This window comes from Ranitomeya variabilis, chromosome 2 (assembly GCF_051348905.1).
Source record: "Ranitomeya variabilis isolate aRanVar5 chromosome 2, aRanVar5.hap1, whole genome shotgun sequence".
NCBI lineage: Eukaryota > Metazoa > Chordata > Amphibia > Anura > Dendrobatidae > Ranitomeya > Ranitomeya variabilis.
In genome coordinates, this window is record NC_135233.1 from 863,408,283 (window position 1) to 863,436,012 (window position 27,730).

The 27,730-nt window shown below is 45.8% G+C and overlaps 1 protein-coding gene across 1 annotated transcript in view; it reads left to right on the forward strand.

Moving 5' to 3' along the window:
- Window positions 1-530: 530 nt before the first annotated feature.
- CLDN16 (claudin 16) overlaps window positions 531-27,730 on the forward strand; it is a 457,823-nt gene continuing 430,623 nt past the window's right edge. Inside the window, exon 1 of the mRNA XM_077290299.1 lies at window positions 531-550. The gene's annotated coding sequence lies outside the window, so the exon portion shown is untranslated. The remainder of the gene's footprint in view (window positions 551-27,730) is intronic.

A 27,730-nucleotide genomic window follows, 5' to 3' on the forward strand; every position in this document is an offset into this window, starting at 1 on the left:
TTTTTCCTTAGGTAGCCAATTGATTCTTTATTTTACACAATACTTACCTTATCTACACGGTCCAGCGTTGAATAATCGGTTTCACCATGGATACGGGACTTCCTTTTTGCTTCAGGGGGATGCACCGCCTACTTTTGCGTTCCATTATAGCGTTCCACATAGGAATTCGGACCCTTAGACACTAGGGTGACGCATTTCTGGTAGCGCTGTTGTTTATGGCTGCGTTTCACTAGCGTTCCAGTCACTGCTCACTGATGTCACTTCCGGGTCTAGGGCTATTTCAACATGGACGCGATGTCAGCGTGCCATGCAGACATTCCACACACCGCCTGTGCGGTGAACAATCTCGGTACCACTTCTCCTGTTAGCGGTAAGCCTCTCCTGCATATGGACTATTGGGATCTTCACTTTAACTCACATTTCGTTCCTCTGCTGTTTTGGACTATCTCTTTTTGTTTTTATTTCATTGTACTTTCACTTTCGTTTTGTAGAACTCCTGTTGGAGTCACAAGTTCCTTCCGTCGGTCTTTTTCTTACACTGCATTTTGTGGTAAGCCCCTTGTTTTACTTCTCAACTTAGTATAACTTTTGCCTATTATAAGGACCATGGAGTTATATATATATAATATGGGAGATGCCACACTCAAAAATTATGACATTTCTTTTACTTTATTTACCTCTCAAGATGTACGATAGAGGGTATGATATTGAATCTGTTACATTTATTGATGGTTGAAATCCATCTTCTTACATATAATTATATTCCGAGTGGGCCTGTGACTAAGCAGTATTAATAGTTATAATAGTTATAATTTTGCATAATGATTGGACCTCATGGGATTATTTTTTGCGATTATGACTTGTATTCATATACACTTCGCTGTTATGATTTTTTGTCTAACATTGTATGTATAATGAAAGTCATTATGTCTGTTCCAAGTTTGAGGCTATGTTCACACGTTGCAGATTATTTGCGGTTTTTTAGAGTTTTTGCGCTATAAAAACGCTATAAAACCGCAAATAATCTGCATACATTAAGCATCCTATCATTTTTAATGAAATCCGCAATTTCTGTGCACATGATGTGCGTTTTTCCGCATGAAAAATGCATTGCGGAAAAAAAACGGACATGCTCATTAATTTTGCGTTTTTTTCGCAGTTTCCCCACTGTCTAATGCATTGGGAAATGTTCGGGAAAAATGGCATCAAAAACGCGTCAAAACCGCGTCAAAACCGCATCAAAACCGCGCAAAAAACGTGCTAAAAAACGCATGCGGTTTTTATGCGGAAATCCGGCAGAAATGTCCGGATTTTCATAGGAATTTTCTGCATCAATTCCTGAACGTGTGTATGGGGCCTGATGGATTTGCTGTATATATGTATGAATTTTGGATTTATTATTTTTATATGTTCCTTGTTTCCCCTTTTTTTGTTGTAGTCTGATGAAGGTCAAATAGACCGAAACGTCACTAATTGACTCTTTGGAGCATCAAATAAATAAATATTATTGCATGATATTCTGAGTGCCGGACTTTTTTTCTTATATTATTGATAGGGGTTGGCATCCCTTCTCTGAGCACCAGATACCTCTTTTGTAATAGTAGTGCCGTGACAGACTATTCAGACACATATTTGCAATCCTGGCTGTTGCAGTAGGAGACTAGCTTTAAGTAACTATTGGCTCTCTCCACAAATAGCACAGGCACAACTCCTTTGTGTGCTTTATTCCCAATCCATACATATACAGCGTGGTGCTGTAAGTGACACTTCAACATAACGTAAGTGGAGAGCCCTATACCTTATCATAGCATTGTTTCTAAGTTAATGACAAGAACAAACATTTGTGTCTCTTAGTGCTGCCAAGTTGGTAACATGTGAACATATCTATGTCTCACAATTGATAGTTGATGACGTATGGAACGGATATCTTCGCTACAGGAGGTCCTCCTAAGCTTCTAGAAATCCTAATAATGTTGTAGCGCTTGTTTCACTGTCATAACACCATGAGTAAGAATTCACATCGCGTATGAAGCAGGTTTATTTGAATCGCTGCACTGTAATCTATTTTTAATGGCTTCTTAATAAAAGGCTGAATTCTAACTCATGCATTGATCTAAACCACAAATGTTTGTTCATGTCATTGATTTGATAATGAAATTTTTTTGCAGCCAAAGCTAGAGAAAAGCCAGTACAATAGACTTGTCGAACATCGACACCATTAATCCTTGCATACACACCTGACCTTCTCTTTGACATTTATGCTGGCTGAATTTCCCAATTTATACCTCTGATGGAAAACTGAGATATATGCTAATGTTAGTGAACGATCACAGACTTCTGTGTCTAACAGCTTCACGACCCGTGACATATTTTCATCACATTTAAAAAGTCTGTTTCAAGTTTTCGGCACAAAAAGTCAAACTCTAGCTTGATTATACTCAGTTCATCTATCAGGTCCCAGGAACAAGCCTGAGGCAAAAGTCGTAAAACTAGCCAAGGTTAGTAACTGGAGGGACAGAACCAGAGACGGCATCAGGAGACACAATTGTAGTCAAAAGAATAGTCAGAGTTAGATACGTGAAGTCAGTAAAAAGCAAAGTCAGAACAGCCGGGGTCAAAGTCAGGAGAGATTATGGAGTAAACGAGGTCAGGATCTGGCCGGGTCAGGAACAGGATAATAGCATACAAACAGCAGTGGACATGTACTATGTATTCGAAACAATAACTGGTAACTCCCAGAAAACTGCTGGAAGGTAAAATACTGTGTGGTATTGACCCATAAGTCATAACAGAGAGTTGATTACACCTGCTTAGCAGCTAGACGGTATACAGTAGACAAGCGTTCTCCCTGGATGAGTATAAACAAATGTAAGCGGGCACCATCAAATAAATAACTGGAGCTGGGATCACCTATTGCATATCAATTAGGACATGGCAGAAAAACAAGAAAGTACAGTATATGTAAAGAGCCACGGATCACCAAAAAATTGAAAATTTTTATTAGCGAACAACAAACGTTTGTTTAAAAACACTTAAAATAAGTCCAAAACATGGACTACACAATGTGATCCATAATATAGAGCAGAGTACTCATAGTCCTACTAGCCGTGTAATCATAAATATGACTACAGCAAATTCAAATGAACTTGCATAATCCCTATCACAACCTAGGCCACAATAACACAATTTTTAGTCAGACCTTAATAATACAAAAATAACAGCCCAACTAGACTTAACATGTCCTGTTGCATACATGTACATGCTGTCGGCACAATAAGTATGATGTATTCAGGTCTAAGCCTCCAGCACGTATGCGTAAACACAAAATAAAGAAAGTGTCATAGAAGGGAAAAGGGGGAAGAAAAGTGTATAATAAATATATAGCACATATCAGGCAGTAAAATCACCCCCATATGCAAGCAGACCAATGAGTGGCACCACAAGTCACATCCAAATCAGTAGACCTATCTGGATAGCATATATTCAGATGCAGGAGTCTGATCAGACGTTGTTACGGCTAGCGGAACGCATCGAGTAAATATAGCTGTTTATTATAAATGGGGCGTTCGCAGCCCTGGGTCCACCGTGCAGGAGGAACCTGCTGCTAGTGAATGGTGGCACTCTTTGGCGGTATAGACTAGCTCTGTTACTTCACAGAATAGCTGTGAGAGGAAAGCACTGTGCCCTGTTAGCCTCACAGGAGCACAAGCTTGCTGCCGAACTGATAGCAGTCAGTGGTTATGCACACATGCAATCTCCTGACCGGAGGTGCCGGAATTCTAGGGGATTATTTCAGCCGGGTCCCTGAATACATACATACAATCTCCTCACCGGAAGTGCCGGTATTCTAGGGGCTTATTTCAGCCGGGTCCCTGAATCCATTCATACATAACCACACTGGCGCAAAGCACATATTTGGATTGATACTAGCCCATGGCCGTGCGGCCATGCAAGCCTTTTATAGCTGCAGCAAGTACAAGACCTTCCTAGAAGGACCAATGAGAGGCTGCCACAGAGCCTGAGCACCTTCAGGACCTTCCTGGAGAACCAATGGGTTTTGCTGCAGTATCCAAGCATGTGACCCTCGATCTCCAATGAGAGATCTTACCCTGGGCATGCTCAGAAGGAATAAAGCAGGACTTAGTCCCAAAAGTGTCTGCTCACCACTGCCCAGCACGGGCTTCAATGGCAGAAGCTGGAAAAGCAGCAGTATCCCTTTGTACAGAGTCAGACTGAGCGAGACGCTGGGACCGACGTCTCTGCTGAGCAGACTCCATTGTGGCAGGAGACGAATGGGAGACCGTAGCGGAGATGGCCCGAGATTCCCCCTGTGCAGAGGCGGGAACTTGACCCCTAACATTACCCCCCCAGGGCCCCCCCTCCCTGGACCTCGCTACGCTCGAAGACAGCAATGAGCTGCGGAGCCTCAATGTGCTCAGCAGGCTCTCAGGACCATAACCCTTCCAGTCCACCAAATAAAATTTTTTCCCACGTACCACCTTGTACCCCAAAATAGTGTTCACATCGTAATCATACGTAGACAAACCCGATGTCCTGGCAGATGACTCGGAAAACTGGGACATGTATACGGGTTTCAAGAGGGACACATGAAAGGTGTCGGTGATACCCAGGCGTGGCGGAAGGGCTAAACGGTAGACCACAGGGTTAACCTGTTCGAGGACCTTGAAAGGGTCCAAGTAGCGAGGTGCAAACTTAGTGGACTCAACTCGCAGCCTGATGTTACGGGCGGAGAGCCACACCAAGTCGCCAGGAGCAAAGGTCGGAGCGGGGCGCCAATGTGCATCGGCGGAGGACCTCATTCTCTCCTTCGAGGCCCAAATGGCATCCTGAGTGTGGTCCCAAATATCCCGTGCCTCCACAGCCCAGTCTGCCACTCTGGAGTCAGCGGAAGACACAGGCATAGGCACAGGTACCCGTGGATGCTGACCATAGTTAAGGAGGAATGGGGTTTGTCAAGTGGAGTCGGCTACAGCGTTGTTCAGCGCAAACTCCGCCCACGGTAGCAAGGATGCCCAGTCATCCTGCCTGGCTGAGACAAAATGTCGCAGATATGTCACCAAGGTCTGGTTGGCCCTCTCTACCAACCCATTCGTCTCAAGATGATATGCGGAAGAGAGATTCAACTCAATGCTGAGAAGACGACAAAGCTCTCTCCAGAACCGAGATGCAAACTGGGGACCCCGGTCACTAACAATTTTGTCTGGCATACTGTGTAGGCGGAAAATGTGTTTTATAAACAACGCTGCCAAGGCCCGTGCAGAAGGTAGCCATGGAAGTGGTACCAAGTGCACCATTTTAGAAAAATGATCAGTGATAACCCAAATGATGGTACAGCCACAAGACTTGGGCAAACCCACCACAAAGTCCATCCCGACCATCTCCCAGGGCCTGTCTTCCACCAACAAGGGATAGAGTAACCCAGCTGGCCATTGTCGAGGAGACTTATTTTTGCCGCAGGAGACACGCCCGAACATAATCTCCAATGTCATGAACCATATGTGGCCACCAGTACATCCTCGCCAGCAGTTCAGATGTCCTCTTTGTCCCAAAGTGTCCACCCACCCTGGACGAATGAGCCCAAGAGAGAACCTCCGGTCACAAATGAATGGGTACAAAAGTCTTGCCCAGAGGCACAGACTCTAGCGAAACCGGAGCTACGGTTCTCAGGCTCTCAGAAGGGACAATAAGGTGAGGCTCCCCTTCCTCCTCCTCAGATGACACAATGGAGCAAGAGAGGGTGTCAGCACGAATATTCTTCTCCCCAGCGAGATAATGGAGGGTGAAGTGGAACCGGGAGAAGAACAAGGACCATCTGGCATGACGAGAATTTAGACGCTGGGCTGTTTGCAAATATACCAGATTTTTGTGGTCTGTGAAGACTTGAAAGGGAAATCGAGCCCCCTCCAAAAGATGTCTCCACTCCGAGAAAACCAACTTCATTGCTAGCAACTCCCTGTCCCCGATGGAATAATTCCTCTCCGCTGGTGTGAAGGTCTTGGAGAAGAAGAATCAAGAATGCTTCCGACCTTGAGCATCCTTTTGGAAGAGGACTGCTCCTGCACCAACGGATGAGGCATCCACCTCCATTATAAACGGCTTATCAACATTGGGACGATGTAGGATGGGAGCACTAGCAAAATGAGACTTAATAGAAGAGAAGGCCCTGGAGACCTCTTCAGACCACAATTTGGGATTTGCTCCCTTCTTGGTAAGGGCTACCATGGGAGCTAGCAAAGTTGAGAAGTGGGGAATGAACTGGCAATAGTAATTAATGAACCCATAAAGCGCTGCACCGCTTTAAGAGAATGGGGTTCTTGCCAGTCCATCACAGCCTGTAGTTTGGCAGGATCCATAGCCAATCCCTGGGTGGAGATGATATAGCCCAGCAAAGGTAAAGACTCCTGCTCAAACATACACTTCTCCAACTTTGCATACAGGGAATTTGCCCGTAAGAGGTCGAAGACTCTGCCAACATCTCTCCGGTGGGAGTCAATATCTGGAGAGAAGATGAGAATATCATCCAGATAGACTATGACGGAGGTGGAGAGCATATCCCGGAAGATATCGTTGACAAAGTCTTGGAAAACGTCTGGGGCATTACAGAGCCCGAAGGGCATCACAAGATACTCATAGTGCCCATCCCTGGTATTAAACGCCGTCTTCCATTCTTCCCCCTCACGGATGCAAATCAGGTTATAAGCACCCCGCAGATCTAATTTGGTAAATACCCTGGCTCTCCGTAGCCTATCAAAGAGCTCTGAAATCAGGGGCAACGGGTACTTATTCTTATCGGTGATGGCGTTAAGACCCCTGTAATCTATGCAAGGACGTAACTCTGCATTCTTCTTCTGCACAAAGAAGAACCCAGCCCCTGCAGGTAACACTGACTTCCTAATGAACCCTCTTGCCAAATTCTCCTGGATGTATTGGGACACAGCCTCCGTCTCTGGGAGAGAGAGGGGATAGACACGTCCACGAGGAGGTTCTGCTCCAGGCAAGAGATCAATAGGACAGTCATAGGGACGGTGAGGCGGAAAGGTCTCCGCAGCATTTTTGGAGAAGAAGTCTGCATAGGACCAATAGCATTTGGGAAGAGAATAAAGATCTGCGGGTGTCTCAGTGGTGGAAACCTGAACGCACTCTCTCACACATCTGCCCTTACATGATTCACTCCAACCCAGTATCTTCCCAGAGGTCCACTCAATATGTTGGGAGTGGAAACGGAGCCAGGGTATTCCCAGCAGAATCTTGTCCATTCCCTCGGGAAGGACAAGAAGGGAAATAATCTGGTGGGAAGGGGATATGGATAACGTGAAAGGGACAGTCTGGTGTGTGATTTGTGTGGGAAGTGTCGACCCATTTACTACTCAGTCACGGGTTTAGTGAGCATCACCTGAGGTTTTGCATGGCGCAGAGCAAAAGCAGAGGACATGAAATTCCCCTCTGCTCCAGAGTCCACACAAAGCTCGACTGTTAGAGAAGATGAGCCTAACGTTATTGTCCCTTTAAAGGACAACTTGGAGGAAAATGCCGCATGGTCTAGTGAACCTCCTCCAATGGTTACTAGACGCTATCGTTCTCCCGACCGCCGTGGACATTTATTGGCATAATGTCCCAGTTGTTGGCAATTTTTACAAACCACGGGTACTCAAGCGGGCCAGGAGTTAGGTCCCGCTTGAGAAACCTCCATGGCCTCATGGGAGTCGGACGCTTGAACGGAAGATTCTAGAGGCCTGGCAAAGGTGGGAGCCAGCCGAAACCTCTGCCTACACTGGGTCCGCTCTAACCTCTGCTCGTTAAAACGGAGGTCGATGCAGGTAGATATAGTAATTAGCTCCTCCAGTGTGGCGGGAATCTCCCTGGTGGCCAAGGCATCCTTCACATGGTCTGCCAGTCCTTTCCAGAACACTGGAATATGGACTTTATCCGGCCACTCCAGCTCTGAGACCAGAGTCCGGAATTGGACGGCGAACTGATTGACCATGGACGAACCCTGTTTTAGTTCCAACAATTGGAGCGTGGTATCGTGGGTGACACAAGGTCCCAAAAAGACCTGTTTCAGAGCATCCTGGAAAAGACGAGCACTCTGCACCACACGATCATTACGCTCCCATAGCGGCGTTGCCCACTCCAACGCCCTGCCCGACAAAAAGGATAAAATAAATCCCACACTCACCCATTCCCTAGGAAAACGTGCAGCCAGGAGCTCATGATGTATGGAGCACTGACTCACGAATCCCCGACATAGCTTACTGTCACCAGCAAACTTGTCTGGAAGTGGGAGACGGGATAAAGTCGGAGCAGGGTTGGCAGAGGACAAACTGGCTGCAGCTACACTTACAGCCTGAACAGCGACTGTGGTAACATCCACAGCTGAGGTTGTGCGCTCAAGAGCCGCCAACCTACCCTCCAGCTGCTGGATATACCGCTGTAAACGCTGATCATCCGCCATTTACTAGCCAGACCCTGGCGCTAGTATTGTGTTACTGCTAGCGGAACGCACCGAGTAAATATAGCTGTTTATTATAAATGGTGCATTCGCAGCCCTGGGTCCACCGTGCAGGAGGAACCTGCTGCTAGTGAATGATGGCACTGTTTGGCGGTATAGACTAGCTCTGTTACTTCACAGAGTAGCTGTGAGAGGAAAGCACTGTGCCCTGTTAGCCTCACAGGAGCACAAGCTTGCTGCTGAACTGATAGCAGTCAGTGGTTATGCACACACGCAATCTCCTCACCGGAGGTGCCGGAATTCTAGGGGCTTATTTCAGCCGGGTCCCTGAATACATTCATACAATCTCCTCACCGGAGGTGCCGGTATTCTAGGGGCTTATTTCAGCTGGGTCCCTGAATCCATTCATATATAACCACACTGGCGCAAAGCACATACAGTATTTGGATTGATACTAGCGCATGGCCGTGCGGCCATGCGAGCCTTTTATAGCTGCAGCAAGTACAAGACCTTCCTAGAAGGACCAATGAGAGGCTGCCACAGAGCCTGAGCACCTTCAGGACCTTCCTGGAGAACCAATGGGCTTTGCTGCAGTATCCAAGCATGTGACCCTCGATCTCCAATGAGAGATCTTACCCTGGGCATGCTCAGAAGGAGAAAAGCAGGACTTAGTCCCAAAAGCATCTGCTCGCTGCTGCCCAGAACTGGCTTCAATGGCAGAAGCTGGAAAAGCAGCAGTAACCCTTTGTACAGAGTCAGACTGAGCGAGACGCTGGGACCGACGTCTCCGCTGAGCAGACTCCACTGCGGCAGGAGACGAATGGGAGACCGCAGCAGAGATGGCCTGAGATTCCCCCTGTGCAGAGGCGGGAACTCGACCCCTAACAGACGTAGTCTGATCCATGCATCTTTCAAATTACATATTTTTAATTACCTTGAATTAGGCCGGCGTCACACTAGCGAGTTTTAAGGACGCATGAGCGCAGAAAATAGGTCCAGAAAATACGCATTGCACACGGCCCAATGATTCTCTAAGGGGCAGCTCCTATCTGCCGTATATTACGCATCCGTAATATACGGCATGTTACGGGCGTAGAAAATCGCAGCATGCTGCTTTTGTCAGCGTATTGCGCAAAAAATACGCCAATGAAAGTCTATGGGGGCGAGAAAATTACGGATTACACACGGACCATGCGTGTCACTTGCGAGAAATATGCAGCGGTGTTCTCTAGAAAAGCCGGCAATTCAGTGCGGTGTACAGTAAAATCACACTGACAGAATAGAATAGGTAGAATAAATGTGTACACATAGAATAGGTATATTTGTATATATATATATACAGTATATATGTCAGTGATACACATATATATTTATATTTAATTCAGCGCAAGATAGCATAAAAGCCGGTAATTCAATTGCCAGCATTTGCTTTCTCCTTCACAAACCCGACAGGATATGAGACATGGTTTACATACAGTAAACCATCTCATATCCCTTTTTTATTACATATTCCTCTTTACTTATGTAACAAGTGTCTGTGTGTAAAATTTTGAAGCTCTAGCTATTTAATTAAAGGGTTAAATCCTGGAAAAAATTGGCGCGGGCTCCCACGCAATTTTCTCCGCCAGACTGGGAAAGCCAGTGACTGAGGGCAGATATTAATAGCCTAGAGAGGGACAATGGTTATTGCCCCCCCCTCGCTAAAAACATTTGCCACCAGCCACCCCAGAAAAGGCTCATCTGGAAGATGCGCCTATTCTGGCACTTAGCCTCTCTCTTCCCACTCCCCTGTAGCGGTGGGATATGGGGTAATGAAGGGTTAATGTCACCTTGCTATTGTAAGGTGACATTAAGCCAGATTAATTTTAATGAAATAAAGACACAGGGTGTTTTAATATTTTATTATACTCTCAATCCACCTGAAGACCCTTGTCACCTGAAATAAAGTTAAACAAAACAAACAACAATATTCCATACCTTCCGTCGATCAGTCATGTGCCACGCTGTAAATCCATCTGAAGGGGTTAAATCATTTTACACCCAGGAGCTCTGCTAATGCAGCTGTGCTCCTGTCTGTAAAATTTAATTTGTAAAAGTAGGCTAAATGCAGTTCAAATGTGTTAACAGGACTAAACAGGTGGCATTGCTTTGTTCAGTGGAGGAAAACTGTAATGAGTGGCAGACACAGATATAGGTCCAAATAATAAAGTAGGTTAAATGCAGTTCAAATGTGGTAACAGGACTAAACAGGCGGCATTGCTTTGTTCAGTGGAGGAAAACTGTAATGAGTGGCAGACACAGTTAGTAGGCCCAAATAATAAAGTAGGCTAAATGCAGTTCAAATGTGGTAACAGGACTAAACAGGCGGCATTGCTTTGTTCAGTGGAGGAAAACTGTAATGAGCGGCAGATACAGTTAGTAGGCCCAAATAATAAAGTGGGCTAAATGTCTGCCAAAAAATTGCTCATAAATAAACAGGTGGCATAGCTAGATCCAGGGGTGGGCTTCTCTGCTGAGTAGCAGACAGTGGTAGTAGACGCAAAGTATTAACTGGTCTAAATGGAGGCAAGGGCCCCTGTATATTTTAACTATCATCTATCATTTCAACAAATTTGTATTGGCAGTGCCATTGAAGGATTTAACAGCACAGACTACACACTGGTGGAGCAGTGAGAGGTAAGTATTGCAAGTGGAAGAGCACTGTTCGAGCTGGGGGGGAACACTCTCTCTACTGGCACAGGGCCCCTCATATTATAAAGGTGTGTCGGTGTGTCTGACGTTGGTTGTGCACCACCACCGTCAGAGACACTTCATTGTACTATGAGGGACCCTGTGCCAGTGCCGTCGCCCAAGAGTGGGCCCACCCACCTGTCCAGGCAAACAGCACTCGCACGAGTGCTTGCGCCAGGTGGTAACCGCGGCCCTGTGGGGGGAGTCAGCCCATTTAGGGAGGTATAAAAATGGCCTATGGTGGCCATTCAGCAGCTGCAAATGGAGGTACTGGAGAAGTCAGTAAGAGGAGGCCAAAAGCAAGACATTTTTCAGGCAAGCTACGTGTCAGCAGGGGAAGGTGGGGCAAAATATTTTGAAATCCATGATTGGTTCATTTTAATGAAGGTTAGATCATCAATATTTTGGGTAGCCAGACGTGGCCTTTTTTTGGTCAGTATTGAACCAGCAGCACTGAAGACTCTTTCTGATAGCACACTAGCAGCAGGGCAAGCAAGCTCCTGTAATGCATATTCTGCCAATTCAGGCCAGGTGTCTATTTTAGATGCCCAGTAATCAAAAAGGAATGACCTGTGAGGGAGAACATCGATAAGGGAGGAAAAGTAGTTCGTAACCATGCTGGACAAATGCTGTCTCCTGTCACTTTGAATCGATGCAGCAGTACCTGTCGTGTCAGCGGTCATTGCGAAATCACTCCACAACCTGGTCATAAAACCCCTCTGTCCAACGCCACTTCAGATTTGTGCACCTCTAACACCTCTGCCATGTTGCCCCCTACGGCTCGTGTGAGAACCATCACCGCCGCTGTGTGCTGGGAATGCCTGAACCAAATGGTCTACAAGAGTTGCTTGTTTGGTAGCCAATATTTGCTCAAGGTTCTCATGTGGCATGATATTTTGTAATTTTCCTTTATATCGTGGATCCAGGACGCAGGCCAACCAGTAATCGTCATCGGTCATCATTTTGATAATGCGGGGGGTCCCTTTTTAGGATACGCAAGGCATACTCAGCCATGTGGGCCAATGTTCCAGGTGTCAATTCACTGCTTGTGCTGGGTTGAGGAGCACTTTCTTGCAAATCAACATCACTTGTGTCCCACAAAAACCCTGTACCTGACCTTGCAATGCCACCAGTTTCTATTGCCCTCTGAGAAGCATCCTCCTCCCATAAATATTCATCCCCATCATCCTCCTCCTCCTCCGCTTATGAGCTACTGGCAGCGGCACCCTCTTCCCTCAATGGCTGCCAATCTGGGTCAACAACTGGGTCATCTATCACCTCCTCTTCAATGTCATGTGCACCTTCCTCTGTGTCAACGTGTAAGGTGCTATAGCGTTCGGGACTGGGCACCATAGTCTCATCAGGGTCAGATTCTGGCTCAGTACACTGCAAGGTCAATGTAGTGATCTGAGTCAATGGAACAGCATAATAATCTAGCTGTGGCTGTGCATCAGTGCACTCCATGTCCAATTCATCTTGTAATGGGCAGTTAACAATTTCCCTTTCTAACCCAGGCACGGTATGTGTAAAGAGCTCCATGGAGTAACTTGTAGTATCGCCTGACGCATCCTTCACTTTTGGAATGGGTGAAGGACACAAGGGAACGTCTTGTTCCTGACCGGGAGCAACCACTGACGACTCGCTGCTTTTATATTTGGAACTTTCTGAAGAGGAGGCGAAAGAGCTAGAGGCTGAGTCAGCAAGGAAAGCCAAAACTTTTTCCTGCTGCTCCGGCTTTAAAAGCTGTTTACCTAATCCCAGATAAGGGAGCCTTCGAGGCCTTGTGTAGCCAGATGATGACGCTGGCTCAACACCTCCAGCCTTAGGTGCTATTGTGCTTTTGCCACTCCCACCAGATGCACCACCACCACCATCAGTACCAGCTGGCAACCGCCACCCATGGGCTCTTCCACCAGACTTCCTCATTTTTTGGAAAATCTAACCAAAATAACAACCATTATATGGTACTGTAAAACAAGGTAGAAGGTGTATATAAACTTGTTGAGAATTTAAATCTCCCTTTTTTTGGGAGACTGAACCAAAACTCAGGCCCACTGTATAACACAACACAATGTAAGTGGCAGAAAGTGGCTGGCTGATATGCGACAAATTAACAGGACTGAAGTATATCCACTTTGTGAGAATTTGAATCTCACTTTTTTTTTTGGAGACTGAACCAAAACTCAGGCCCAGTGTATAAAACAACACAATGTACATGGCAGAAAGTGGCTGGAAGATATATGAAAAAATGCAAGGACTGTAGTACAATTTCAATCTCCCTACAATGATCTCAGGACAAGTGTGGCAGCAATAAAAAGGACTGCTGCACACAAAAGTGTGGACAAAGAAACAAGATAACTGTTCCGAATGGAGCAACAGGATTTTTGCTTTTAAAAAAGCAGTTGGTTTGCACAGCAACCTAATAAGCTACAGAGCTGATGCACAAGAATATAGCCTCCACTGTCCCTGCAAAAAAAAGGTGGTGTTGGACAGTGAAAATCGCTACAGCACAAGCGGTTTGGGGGTTAATCTTCCCTCCCTAACTATATCCCTTCTTCTGATGAAGCTGCAGCAACCTCTCCCTATGCTAAGATCACAGGAAAAATTGATTATAGCAGGCATACTACACACAGAGTACCTAAAAATGAAATACCATCATACCAATGTAATAAGTATGTAGTCTACGTGTAGGCACGGACCACAATTAGGGCCAAACTGAAGATATACATGTACAAAAAAACACACAAATAGCAGTCAACAAGGACCCATAAAAATAGAAAAGTTTATTAAATAACCATAAAACACCATACAAACAGCAGGTAAATGACACGAGGTGGGGAATGAAAAGTGCTCATTGCAAGGTACGGACATGCTGAAAAGACTCAAGCAGCCACGCACCCCTGCATCACCGCTAATATTAATACTGATGTAATGACAAAATCATAATAACAATATAGGTAGACATTAGTAACATTCGCGGCACATAGTTGCATAAAACATACCTACGTGATACAGGAGCAGGAGGCCACGAGTCTAATCCCCGACGCGCGTTTCGGAGTGTAAGCACACTCCTTCCTCAGGGGGCATACAGGGATGCACTGCTCGGCCAGCATTTATACCCCTCCGCGCAGCACTACCACACACCGTACACCGCATCTGGCACCTCCCCCACCCGCTGACGTCCGGAACACGTGGGGCCCCACATGACCGGACGACCATCAGGAGAGGAGGGCCGTGCGATGTCACTGGCTGAGGCACGCAAGCCCATAACAGAAGATAAGCGGCGGCCATTATATTGATGGGCACATAGAAGGGCAAAACTGAAAATATTGATATAAACAATAAGAAGGGCTGTGGCATATTACAGTACTTCACATGGGCGGCACATACTGTATAAGGCATGATAAACATACAAGTATAACAAGCAAAATAAAACATACAGAGACAACATGCTGTATATGCAAATAGATTAGTGCAAAAGTATCTTTTTTCAATATCATGGATCCTAACAGAGCAGTATATATTTAACATCAGTAGCTGTATATATTATAGTACAAGGACCCCACCAATCTATGCAAATGATAACACAAATTTGTCATTATATTATCCATAGCACAAACATGTACATGGACATACAGATATAATAAACAAAAAATACAAACAATACAGTGACAACATGCTATATATGCAAATAGCTTCGTACAAAAGTATCTATTTTGATTGGCATGAATCTTAACAAGACAGTACATATTTAACATCAGTAGCGATGTATATTATATTATAAGGACCCCACCAACCCATACAAATAATAGCACAAATTTGTCATTATATTAACCATAGCACAAAAATGTACTCACATATAAGCCCCAAAAGGACATCATTAACCCACACAAAGCCCATACAATATATACCCCCGTACTATAGCCTCTATAAATAAATTGCCGCACAAAATCCCAGAGGGCAAGATGGTAGATGTATCCGAGCAGATCCAGTATTGAATGCGTTTCATTTGGTGTATGTAGTGTTCAAACTTCCACCGATAGACACGTAATATTACCAAAACTAAAACAAGACATAAAAAACTAAGTCAAAAATAGAAACACATAAAAAACAGAATGTCAGTACCACAAATGAACACACATCAGGCAGGAGATCATAAAAATGGGTAAACGATAGATTTTCATTTAGCCCATACGGTTGAATTGTATGCAAAGTCCAAATCCACCTTGCTTCAGACTGAGCAAGGCGCTTGGACAGATTTCCTCCTCTAATATTAATGTTAAGTTGGTCAATCCCTCTCACTCTCAACCCTGTAGCATCACATTGATGAAGGTCTCTAAAATGTTGCGGCAAAGTCTTCAGACTGGCCACGTCCATGCTGGCAGCCACCGCTTCTATCCCTAGAACGTGCTCACGTACTCTCACCTTTAATTGTCTTGTTGTGAGTCCAATATATACCAGCCCACATGGGCATGTGGCATAGTATATAACATACCTAGTGGTGCATGATATACGATGCTTAATTTGGAATTTTTGAGTACCGTCAGAATTAGAAAATGAAGAGCACCGTTCTATATTAGGGCATGCGACGCATCTGCCACACCGTGCACAGCCAGCCCGTGACGGAATGGCGTCAAGAAATGTGGGTATGGATTGGCCAACATAATGACTCTGGGTTAATCTATCTCTCAGGTTTCTTGCCCGACGAAAGGTAATAGAGGGGCTGCTAGGAAGAAACTTCATAATGATAGGATCCGCCTGCAGGATGGGCCAAGCTCTCTCTAATGCAGACTGTACACTAGCATGCTGAGGATGATACGATGTAATAAACCTGGCTTTAGTATTTGCTTCACCTTCATTGTTTGTAATTTTATACAATAAATTATTGCGAGATGAATACTTTGCACGATGATAAGCTCTTTTTACCATCCGTCTGCTATAGCCCCTGGAGATAAATCGTGTTGAGAGCTCACCTGCTCGAACCTCAAAGTCATGGTCATCAGAACAGATCCGTCGTAGACGGAGGAATTGCCCTACCGGGATAGCTCTAATCATGTGGCATGGGTGACACGACGTAGTGTGAAGAAGAGTGTTGGTAGCTGTTACCTTACGGAAAATATCCGTCTGTAATGTACCACTCCTATCCCGACGGATGGTCACATCCAAAAAATCAATTTTGTCAGCATCCCAAACCAGGGTCAGACGGATGTTACATTCATTGTCATTAAGGATATCCATAAATTGCAGAAGGTCGGTGGGGGTGCCCTGCCAGACAAAGAAGATATCGTCAATATAGCGTGCCCATAAAAGGACACGCTCAATTGACCCCAGTTTGTCGGACAGAAAAAGGTCCCTCTCCCACATCCGCAGGAACAGGTTAGCATAGGAGGGTGCAAACGCCGCCCCCATGGCCGTTCCCTGGATCTGCAGGTAGAAGGACCCTTTAAACACAAAAAAATTGTGTGTGAGGGTGAACTCAAGAAGCTCCAGGATGAGGTCCCTCAACCCAGTAGGCAGTGTAGAGGGATTCAGAAAAAATTGGACAGCACGAAGGCCATCATGATGTCTAATACTGGTATAGAGGGACTTAACAGCCACGGAAGCTAAAAGAGTGTCACCCTCCAAGCACAACCCATCGACCTTGCGCAATAAATCCCCCGTATCCTAAGTGTGGACAAAGAAACAAGATAACTGTTCCGAAAGGAGCAACAGGATTTTTGCTTTTAAAAAAGCAGTTGGTTTGCACAGCAACCTAATAAGCTACAGAGCTGATGCACAAGAATATAGCCTCCACTGTCCCTGCAAAAAAAAGGTGGTGTTGGACAGTGAAAATCGCTACAGCACAAGCGGTTTGGGGGTTAATCTTTCCTCCCTAACTATATCCCTTCTTCTGATGAAGCTGCAGCAACCTCTCCCTATGCTAAGATCGGCAGAAGTAAGATGGCGGTCAGCGTGCACACCCCTTTATAGCCCCTGTGATGCCACAGAAAGCAAGCCAATCACTGTCATGCCCTTTTCTAAGATGGTGGGGACCGAGACCTATGTCATCACGTTGCCCACACTCTGCGTCCTCCTTCATTGGTTGAAAAATGGCGCTGAAAGCATCATACGAAACGTGACCTTTGCACGCAGATCGCCGGCCTCATGGCCGATCCCACACTAGGATTTGGTCGGGTTTCATGAAACCCGACTTTGACGAAAGTCGGCGATTTTTGATTTTGTCCGATCTGTTTCGCTCAACCCTAGTACCGTCTAATCGAGCTATTCTCCTCTTCCCACAGGTATGCACGGACTTTCCCCAACTCTCCCTCTATCCTGAATGTCTCTGTATATTGCATTGATTTTCTATGGTATGCACTGACTTTCCCCAACTCTCCCTGGATCCTGAATGTCTCTGTATATTGCATTGCTTTTCTATGGTATGCACTGACTTTCCCCAACTCTCCCTGGATCCTGAATGTCTCTGTATATTGCATTGCTTTTCTATGGTATGCACTGACTTTCCCCAACTTTCCCTGGATCCTGAATGTTTCTGTATATTGCATTGATTTTCTATGGTATGCACTGACTTTCCACAACTCTCCCTGGATCCTGAATGTCTCTGTATATTGCATTGATTTTCTATGGTATGCACTGACTTTCCCCAACTCTCCCTGGATCCTGAATGTCTCTGTATATTGCATTGATTTTCTATGGTATGCACTGACTTCCCCCAACTCTCCCTGGATCCTGAATGTCTCTGTATATTGCATTGATTTTCTATGGTATGCACTGACTTTCCCCAACTCTCCCTGGATCCTGAATGTCTCTGTATATTGCATTGATTTTCTATGGTATGCACTGACTTTCCCCAACTCTCCCTGGATCCTGAATGTCTCTGTATATTGCATTGATTTTCTATGGTATGCACTGACTTTCCCCAACTCTCCCTGGATCCTGAATGTCTCTGTATATTGCATTGATTTTCTATGGTATGCACTGACTTTCCCCAACTCTCTTTGGATCCTGAATGTCTCTGTATATTGCATTGATTTTCTATGGTATGCACTGCTCACCCTTCACTTTTGATCAATAATGTATTTCACTTATCTGGTGTCTTCTGCACACCTCTGAGCGGTCAGTCTATCCCCTCCCCCCTTTTATGACCTTTTGTTTAACTCTGAACATGTGTTCTGGCCACACACACCCACATCCACTCACAGTTGAGTCCTCTTAGTAGCACATATATTCAGATGCTGATCCAGACGTCGTCTGATCCATGCATCTTTCAAATTCTACCTTTCAAATTCCATATTTAAAATTACTTTGAATTAATTGGACTGGAATTGACTGGAAGGTAACAGAATATCAAACCACTACAATATTTCGGTTTCTTTTCTCTTTCACCCCCACACTGCATTCCTTCTTTCAATCTCCTGCAATCCCTCCACCTAGTAAAGAACTACTCTTTTCTCCCTCCATACTCCCAAGCCTGAGGAACCTAATCTTGAGAACCAGGCAGAAAAGGCTTTGCTGGCCCTCTCTCAAGGTCAGGATGAGGCAGAGGTGTATTGTCAGAGATTTAGGAAATGGTCGGTGCTTACTCAATGGAATGAGTGTGCCCTGGCTGCAAATTTCAGAGAAGGTCTTTCTGAAGCCATTAAGAATGTTATGGTGGGGTTTCCCACGCCTGCAAGTCTGAATGACTGAATGGCTTTGGCCGTTCAGATTGATCGGCGTTTGCGGGAGCTCAAATCTGCGCACCATCTGGCGGTTTTTTTCTAAACAGAGACCTGAGTCTATGCAATGTGACAGAATTCTGACCAGAAGTGAGCGGCAAAGTCATAGACGTCAAAATGGGTTGTGCTTTTACTGTGGTGATTCTACTCATGTTATCTCAGCATGCTCTAAGCGCTTAAAAAAGATCGCTAAACCTGTCACCGTTGGTACTATACAGCCTAAATTCATTTTGTCTGTTACTTTAATTTGTTCTTTGTCATCCTACTCGGTTATGGCTTTTGTGGATTCAGGTGCTGCCCTGAATCTGATGGATTTGTCGTTTGCCAGGCGCTGTGGTTTTGTCCTGGAGCCTTTGGAATTCCCTATTCCACTGAGGGGAATTGATGCTACACCATTGGCTGAGAATAAGCCTCAGTATTGGACTCAAGTGACCATGTGCATGACTCCTGTACATCAGGAGGTGATTCGCTTTCTTGTGCTGCATAATTTACATGATGTTGTCGTTTTGGGTCTGCCATGGCTGCAGGCCCATAATCCAGTTCTGGATTGGAAAGCTATGTCTGTGTCAAGTTGGGGTTGCCAGGGGATTCATGGCGATGCTCCGTTGGTGTCAATTGCTTCTTCCACTCCTTCTGAGGTCCCTGAGTTTTTGTCGGACTACCAGGATGTATTTGATGAGCCCAGATCCGGTGCCCTGCCTCCTCATAGGGATTGTGATTGTGCTATAAATTTGATTCCTGGTAGTAAGTTCCCTAAGGGACGACTTTTTAATTTGTCTGTACCAGAACATGCCGCGATGCGGAGTTATATAAAGGAGTCTTTGGAGAAGGGACATATTCGTCCATCCTCCTCCCCTCTTGGTGCAGGATTCTTTTTTGTGGCCAAGAAGGATGGTTCTCTGAGACCTTGTATAGATTACCGTCTTCTAAATAAAATCACGGTCAAATTTCAGTATCCTTTGCCATTATTGTCTGATCTGTTTGCTCGGATTAAGGGGTCCAGTTGGTTCACCAAGATAGATCTTCGTGGTGCGTATAACCTTGTGCGTATTAAGCAGGGGGATGAATGGAAAACAGCATTTAATACGCCCGAAGGCCATTTTGAGTACTTGGTGATGCCTTTTGGACTCTCTAATGCTCCTTCTGTGTTTCAGTCCTTCATGCATGACATCTTCCGAAAATATCTGGATAAATTTATGATTGTGTATCTGGATGACATTTTGGTCTTTTCTGATGATTGGGAGTCCCATGTGAAGCAGGTCAGGATGGTTTTTCAGGTCCTGCGTGCTAATGCCTTATTTGTGAAGGGCTCAAAATGTCTCTTCGGAGTACAGAAGGTTTCCTTTTTGGGTTTTATTTTTTCTCCTTCTACTATTGAGATGGACCCAGTCAAGGTCCAGGCTATTCATGACTGGACTCAGCCTACATCCATTAAGAGTCTTCAGAAGTTCTTGGGTTTTGCTAATTTTTACCGTCGCTTCATCGCTAATTTTTCTGGCGTGGTTAAGCCCTTGACGGATTTGACCAAGAAGGGTTCTGATGTGACTAATTGGTCTCCTGCGGCCGTGGAAGCCTTTCGGGAGCTGAAGCGCCGGTTCTCTTCAGCTCCAGTCTCATGTCAGCCTGATATCTCTCTTCCTTTTCAGGTCGAGGTTGATGCTTCTGAGATTGGAGCAGGGGCTGTTTTGTCGCAGAGAAGCTCTGATTCCTCTGTAATGAAGCCTTGTGCTTTCTTTTCAAGAAAGTTTTCGCCTGCCGAGCGGAATTATGACGTTGGTAATCGGGAGTTGTTGGCTATGAAGTGGGCATTTGAGGAGTGGCTACATTGGCTCGAGGGAGCTAAGCATCGTGTGGTGGTCTTGACTGATCACAAAAATCTGATTTATCTCGAGTCTGCCAAGCGGCTGAATCCTAGACAGGCTCGTTGGTCGTTGTTTTTCTCCCATTTCGATTTCGTGGTCTCGTACCTGCCTGGTTCGAAGAACGTGAAGGCTGACGCTCTTTCTAGGAGTTTTGTGCCTGACTCTCTGGGAGTTTCAGAGCCGGCTGGTATCCTCAGAGAGGGAGTGATTTTGTCTGCCATTTCCCCAGATTTGCGACAAGTGCTGCAGAAATTTCAGGCGGATAGACCTGACCGTTGCCCACCAGAGAGACTGTTTGTCCCAGATAGATGGACCAGCAGAGTTATTTCCGAGGTTCATTCTTCGGTGTTGGCAGGTCATCCTGGGATTTTTGGTACTAGAGATTTGGTGGCTAGGTCCTTCTGGTGGCCTTCCTTGTCGCGGGATGTGCGTTCTTTTGTGCAGTCCTGTGGGATTTGTGCTCGGGCTAAGCCTTGCTGTTCTTATGCCAGCGGGTTGCTTTTGCCTTTGCCTGTCCCGAAGAGGCCTTGGACGCACATTTCCATGGATTTTATTTCGGATCTTCCAGTATCTCAGAGAATGTCTGTCATCTGGGTGGTGTGTGATCGTTTTTCCAAAATAGTCCATTTGGTGCCCTTGCCTAAGTTGCCTTCCTCCTCCGATTTGGTTCCTTTATTTTTTCAGAATGTGGTTCGCTTACACGGCATCCCTGAAAATATTGTGTCTGACCTGACAGAGGATCCCAGTTTGTGTCCAGATTTTGGCGGATCTTTTGTGCTAAGATGGGCATTGATTTGTCTTTTTCGTCGGCTTTCCATCCTCAGACGAATGGTCAAACCGAGCGAACTAATCAGACCTTGGAAACGTATTTAAGATGTTTTGTTTCTGCTGATCAGGATGATTGGGTGACTTTTTTGCCATTGGCCGAATTTGCCCTTAATAATCGGGCTAGTTCTGCTACTTTGGTTTTGCCTTTTTTCTGCAATTCTGGTTTTCATCCTCATTTTTCCTCGGGTCAGATTGAGCCTTCTGACTGTCCTGGGGTGGATTCTGTGGTGGATAGGTTGCAGCAGATTTGGAACCATGTGGTGGACAATTTGAAGTTGTCACAGGAGAAGGCTCAGCGCTTTGCCAACCGCCGTCGCGGTGTGGGTCCCCGACTTCGTGTTGGGGATTTGGTATGGCTGTCTTCTCGGTATGTGCCTATGAAGGTCTCCTCTCCTAAATTCAAGCCTCGCTTCATCGGTCCTTATAAGATTTTGGAAATCCTTAACCCGGTGTCTTTTCGTTTGGACCTCCCAGTGTCATTTGCCATTCATAATGTGTTCCATAGGTCTTTGTTACGGAGGTATGTGGTGCCTGTGGTTCCTTCTGTTGAGCCCCCTGCTCCGGTGCTGGTTGAGGGCGAATTGGAGTACGTGGTGGAGAAGATCTTGGATTCTCGTATTTCTAGACGGAGGCTTCAGTATTTGGTTAAGTGGAAGGGCTATAGTCAGGAGGATAATTCCTGGGTTGTCGCCTCTGATGTTCATGCGGCCGATTTGGTTCATGCCTTCCATGTGGCGCATCCTGATCGCCTTGGGGGTCTTGATGAGGGTTCGGTGACCCCTCCTCAAGGGGGGGGTACTGTTGTAAACTCTATTTTTGGGCTCCCTCTTGTGGTCACAAGTGTTACTGTGTGAGTGCTGTCTTTGGGCTCCCTCTGGTGGCTCTTTGTGTCTTTCTGCAGGTTTGTGGCTGGCATCAGCTGTCTCGTTATCTGGTAGTTGGTTTCCTATTTAGCTCACCTGGATTTTCAGTTGTTGCCGGCTATCAATGTACTCAGTGCTATTTGGAGCTCTCCTGCATTCCTTCGTTATCAGTCTCTTCAAGAGAAGCTAAGTTTTTGTTTATTCATTTTTCGATCACCAGTAGTGTTGAGCGATACCGTCCGATACTTGAAAGTATCGGTATCGGAAAGTATCGGCCGATACCGGCAAAGTATCGGATCCAATCCGATACCGATACCCGATACCAATACAAGTCAATGGGACTCAAGTATCGGACGGTATTCCTGATGGTTCCCAGGGTCTGAAGGAGAGGAAACTCTCCTTCAGGCCCTGGGAACCATATAAATGTGTAAAAGAAAGAATTAAAATAAAAAATATCGCTATACTCACCTGTCCGACGCAGCCGGGACCTCAGCGAGGGAACCGGCAGCGTTGTTTGTTTAAAATTCGCGCTTTTACTTGGTTACGTGAATTCCCGGCTTGTGATTGGTCAGGGCGGCCATGTTGCCGGGACGCGGACCAATCACAGCAAGCCGTGACGAAATTACGTCACGGCTTGCTGTGATTGGTCCGCGTCCCGGCAACATGGCCGCCCTGACCAATCACAAGCCGGGACGTCACTGGAGGCTGGACACGCGCGTTTTTTAAAAAGTGCGCAAGTCCAGCCTCCCGTGACGTCACGGCTTGTGATTGGTTAATGGCGGCCATGTTGCCGGGACGCAGACCAATCACAGCAAGCCGTGAAGTAATTTCGTCACGGCTTGCTGTGATTGGTCCGCGTCCCGGCAACATGGCCGCCCTGACCAATCACAAGCCGGGACGTCACTGGAGGCTGGACACGCGCGTTTTTTAAAAAGTGCGCAAGTCCAGCCTCCCGTGACGTCACGGCTTGTGATTGGTTAATGGCGGCCATGTTGCCGGGACGCGGACCAATCACAGCAAGCCGTGACGTAATTTCGTCACGGCTTGCTGTGATTGGTCCGCGTCCCGGCAACATGGCCGCCCTGACCAATCACAAGCCGGGACGTCACTGGAGGCTGGACACGCGCGTTTTTTAAAAAGTGCGCAAGTCCAGCCTTCCGTGACGTCACGGCTTGTGATTGGTTAATGGCGGCCATGTTGCCGGGACGCGGACCAATCACAGCAAGCCGTGACGTAATTTCGTCACGGCTTGCTGTGATTGGTCCGCGTCCCGGCAACATGGCGCCGTGACCAATCATAAGCCGGGACGTCACTGGAGGCTGGACACGCGCGCTTTTTAAAAAAACGCGCAAGTCCAGCCTCCCGTGACGTCACGGCTTGTGATTGGTTAATGGCGGCCATGTTGCCGGGACGCGGACCAATCACAGCAAGCCGTGACGTAATTTCGTCACGGCTTGCTGTGATTGGTCCGCGTCCCGGCAACATGGCCGCCCTGACCAATCACAAGCCGGGAATTCACGTAACCAAGTAAAAGCGCGAATTTTAAACAAACAACGCTGCCGGTTCCTTCGCTGAGGTCCAGGCTGCGTCGGACAGGTGAGTATAGCGATATTTTTTATTTTAATTCTTTCTTTTACACATTTTTACATTAATGTTGTTTCGATACCGATACCCGATATCACAAAAATATCGGATCTCGGTATCGGAAATTCCGATACAGCAAGTATCGGCCGATACCCGATACTTGCAGCATCGGAATGCTCAACACTAATCACCAGTGTTCAATATGTTTCTTGGTTGGTGATTAGTCCTTGTCCAGCTTGCTTATATGTGATTTCCTCGCTTGCTGGTAACTCTATGGGGCTGAGTTTCTCCCCCCACACCGTTAGTTGGTGTGGGGGTTCTTGCATTCTCAGCGTGGATATTTTTCATAGGGTTTTCTACTGACCGCACAGTTCCCTGTCTGTTTTCTGCTATCTAGTATTAGCGGGCCTCATTTGCTGAATCTGTTTTCATTTCTACGTTTGTATTTTCCCCTTACCTCACCGTTATTATTTGTTGGGGGCTTCCTATACAGTGGGGCAAAAAAGTATTTAGTCATTCAGCAATAGTGCAAGTTCCACCACTTAAAAAGATGCGAGGCGTCTGTAATTTACATCATAGGTAGACCTCAACTATGGGAGACAAACTGAGAAAAAAAAATCCAGAAAATCACATTGTCTGTTTTTTTATCATTTTATTTGCATATTATGGTGGAAAATAAGTATTTGGTCAGAAACAAAATTTCATCTCAATACTTTGTAATATATCCTTTGTTGGCAATGACAGAGGTCAAACGTTTTCTGTAAGTCTTCACAAGGTTGCCACACACTGTTGTTGGTATGTTGGCCCATTCCTCCATGCAGATCTCCTCTAGAGCAGTGATGTTTTTGGCTTTTCGCTTGGCAACACGGACTTTCAACTCCCTCCAAAGGTTTTCTATAGGGTTGAGACCTGGAGACTGGCTAGGCCACTCCAGAACCTTGAAATGCTTCTTACGAAGCCACTCCTTCGTTGCCCTGGCGGTGTGCTTTGGATCATTGTCATGTTGAAAGACCCAGCCACGTTTCATCTTCAATGCCCTTGCTGATGGAAGGAGGTTTGCACTCAAAATCTCACGATACATGGCCCCATTCATTCTTTCATGTACCTGGATCAGTCGTCCTGGCCCCTTTGCAGAGAAACAGCCCCAAAGCATGATGTTTCCACCACCATGCTTTACAGTAGGTATGGTGTTTGATGGATGCAACTCAGTATTCTTTTTCCTCCAAACACGACAAGTTGTGTTTCTACCAAACAGTTCCAGTTTGGTTTCATCAGACCATAGGACATTCTCCCAAAACTCCTCTGGATCATCCAAATGCTCTCTAGCAAACTTCAGACGGGCCCGGACATGTACTGGCTTAAGCAGTGGGACACATCTGGCACTGCAGGATCTGAGTCCATGGTGGCGTAGTGTGTTACTTATGGTAGGCCTTGTTACATTGGTCCCAGCTCTCTGCAGTTCATTCACTAGGTCCCCCCGCGTGGTTCTGGGATTTTTGCTCACCGTTCTTGCGATCATTCTGACCCCATGGGGTGGGATTTTGCGTGGAGCCCCAGATCGAGGGAGATTATCAGTGGTCTTGAATGTCTTCCATTTTCTAATTATTGCTCCCACTGTTGATTTCTTCACTCCAAGCTGGTTGGCTATTGCAGATTCAGTCTTTCCAGCCTGGTGCAGGGCTACAATTTTGTTTCTGGTGTCCTTTGACAGCTCTTTGGTCTTCACCATAGTGGAGTTTGGAGTCAGACTGTTTGAGGGTGTGCACAGGTGTCTTTTTATACTGATAACAAGTTTAAACAGGTGCCATTACTACAGGTAATGAGTGGAGGAAAGAGGAGACTCTTAAAGAAGAAGTTACAGGTCTGTGAGAGCCAGAAATCTTGATTGTTTGTTTCTGACCAAATACTTATTTTCCACCATAATATGCAAATAAAATGATAAAAAAACAGACAATGTGATTTTCTGGATTTTTATTTCTCAGTTTGTCTCCCATAGTTGAGGTCTACATATGATGTAAATTACGGACGCCTCTCATCTTTTTAAGTGGTGGAACTTGCACTATTGCTGAATGACTAAATACTTTTTTGCCCCACTGTATCTTTGGGGTTATTTCTCTGAGGCAAGTGAGGTCTTATTTTTCCCTCTAGGGGTAGCTAGTTTCTCAGGCTGCGTCGAGACGTCCAGGATTTTAGGCACGTTCACTGGCTACCTTTAGTGTGTTTGGTTAGGATCAGGTTTGCGGTCAGTCCAGTTACCACCTCCCTAGAGCTCGTTTCTATGTTCAGTAACTTAGCTAAAGTAGAGTTTTGGCGTGCACTCAGTCAATAGAGGAGTGAGGTGCCGGTGTAAAGGGACAATCAGTCCCAGACGGTAAATAAAATCTAATTCACCGCACACTCGAAAATGAATTATGCGTAACGTGCAAATAACATGTGGATTTATTCTAAATCTGAGAGCATAACAGAATAAAGCAGCTCATGCGATTATATACAACGTTTCGGCTCCACCGGAGCCTTTATCACGTAATCGCTGTGAAACAAAGCAAACATATACACAGTCAATTATATACAAAAGAGATATAAGAGTAAATACAAATAATACTAAAAGGTAAAAAATCGTCCTAGTGTTAACAAAATTTACAGTAGCGTCTAGCGGACACTAGCTATGCATAACGGCAACAGGAATATTAGAACCGTCACAGGGATAAATCGAATGGAGGATGTAGATGGACATAGAAACAGGTCTGGAACACTCCATGTAGGGGCCATCTAAGGTATATGACAGTTAGGAAAACATTGGTAGTAAAATAATAGTAATGATAGTAACAATAGTACTGGTATAAGGACGCCTCTCAAGACAAAATCAAAAAAAGACAGTGCATACAATCTCAAGTACAGGTAGACAATGTATAGTCGGTAATTACCTTATCTCAATAAGTGGAAAGCATGCGGAGGAGTGAGAGGAAAAAGTTCCAGTGACACTGTGAATTTTAGCAGTAAGACATAGTTAGTATATGAATGGTAAGGAAAGACGTGCTACATAATTGAAGAGAAGGTACCTAGTTGTAATATATGCGTCTGTATGCTGCTGGTAGTGGCCAGGTGAGGTCACTCTGTAAATAGAGATGGAGATATGCATATGTATACAAAGAGAAGATAATCAGGGGATGGTAGCGGTAAGCCTGGTAGAGATTTACCTGCTGGTGTAGCTGGGGTAAGCGGCGCTCCCGCGCCTTGCTTGTATTCGGCGTGTGCAGTAGCTCCCAGTGGCCCTGTTATATACCGGACCGCATCACCGCACCGGAAGTGCGTGTGCGGACCGGATATGACGCATCATTGTCGATATGTCCGTACTGCGCATGCGCCGGTGTCTCTGGTAACGCTAGTGTTGTGTTACAATGCGCTGGGTGACATGGTCGTAGTGCGCAGGCGCTGGCGGCGCCGGACAATGGGAAAGCACTATATGTCATACGAGGCTGCGTAGGAGGCAAATAAAGGAAGGGTGATATTGCCAAAGCTGGAGTATTATGGCGATGGCCTGGGAAGAGTGTTTATGTTGGAGGTTATGGTCATAACCAAAATGAAATATTATGGAGGGGAGAGCATTAAGGGGGAGAGAGAGGGGCAAACTCACCTAATGACACAGAGAATTAGCGGGTCTGTAAGGTAAAAGAG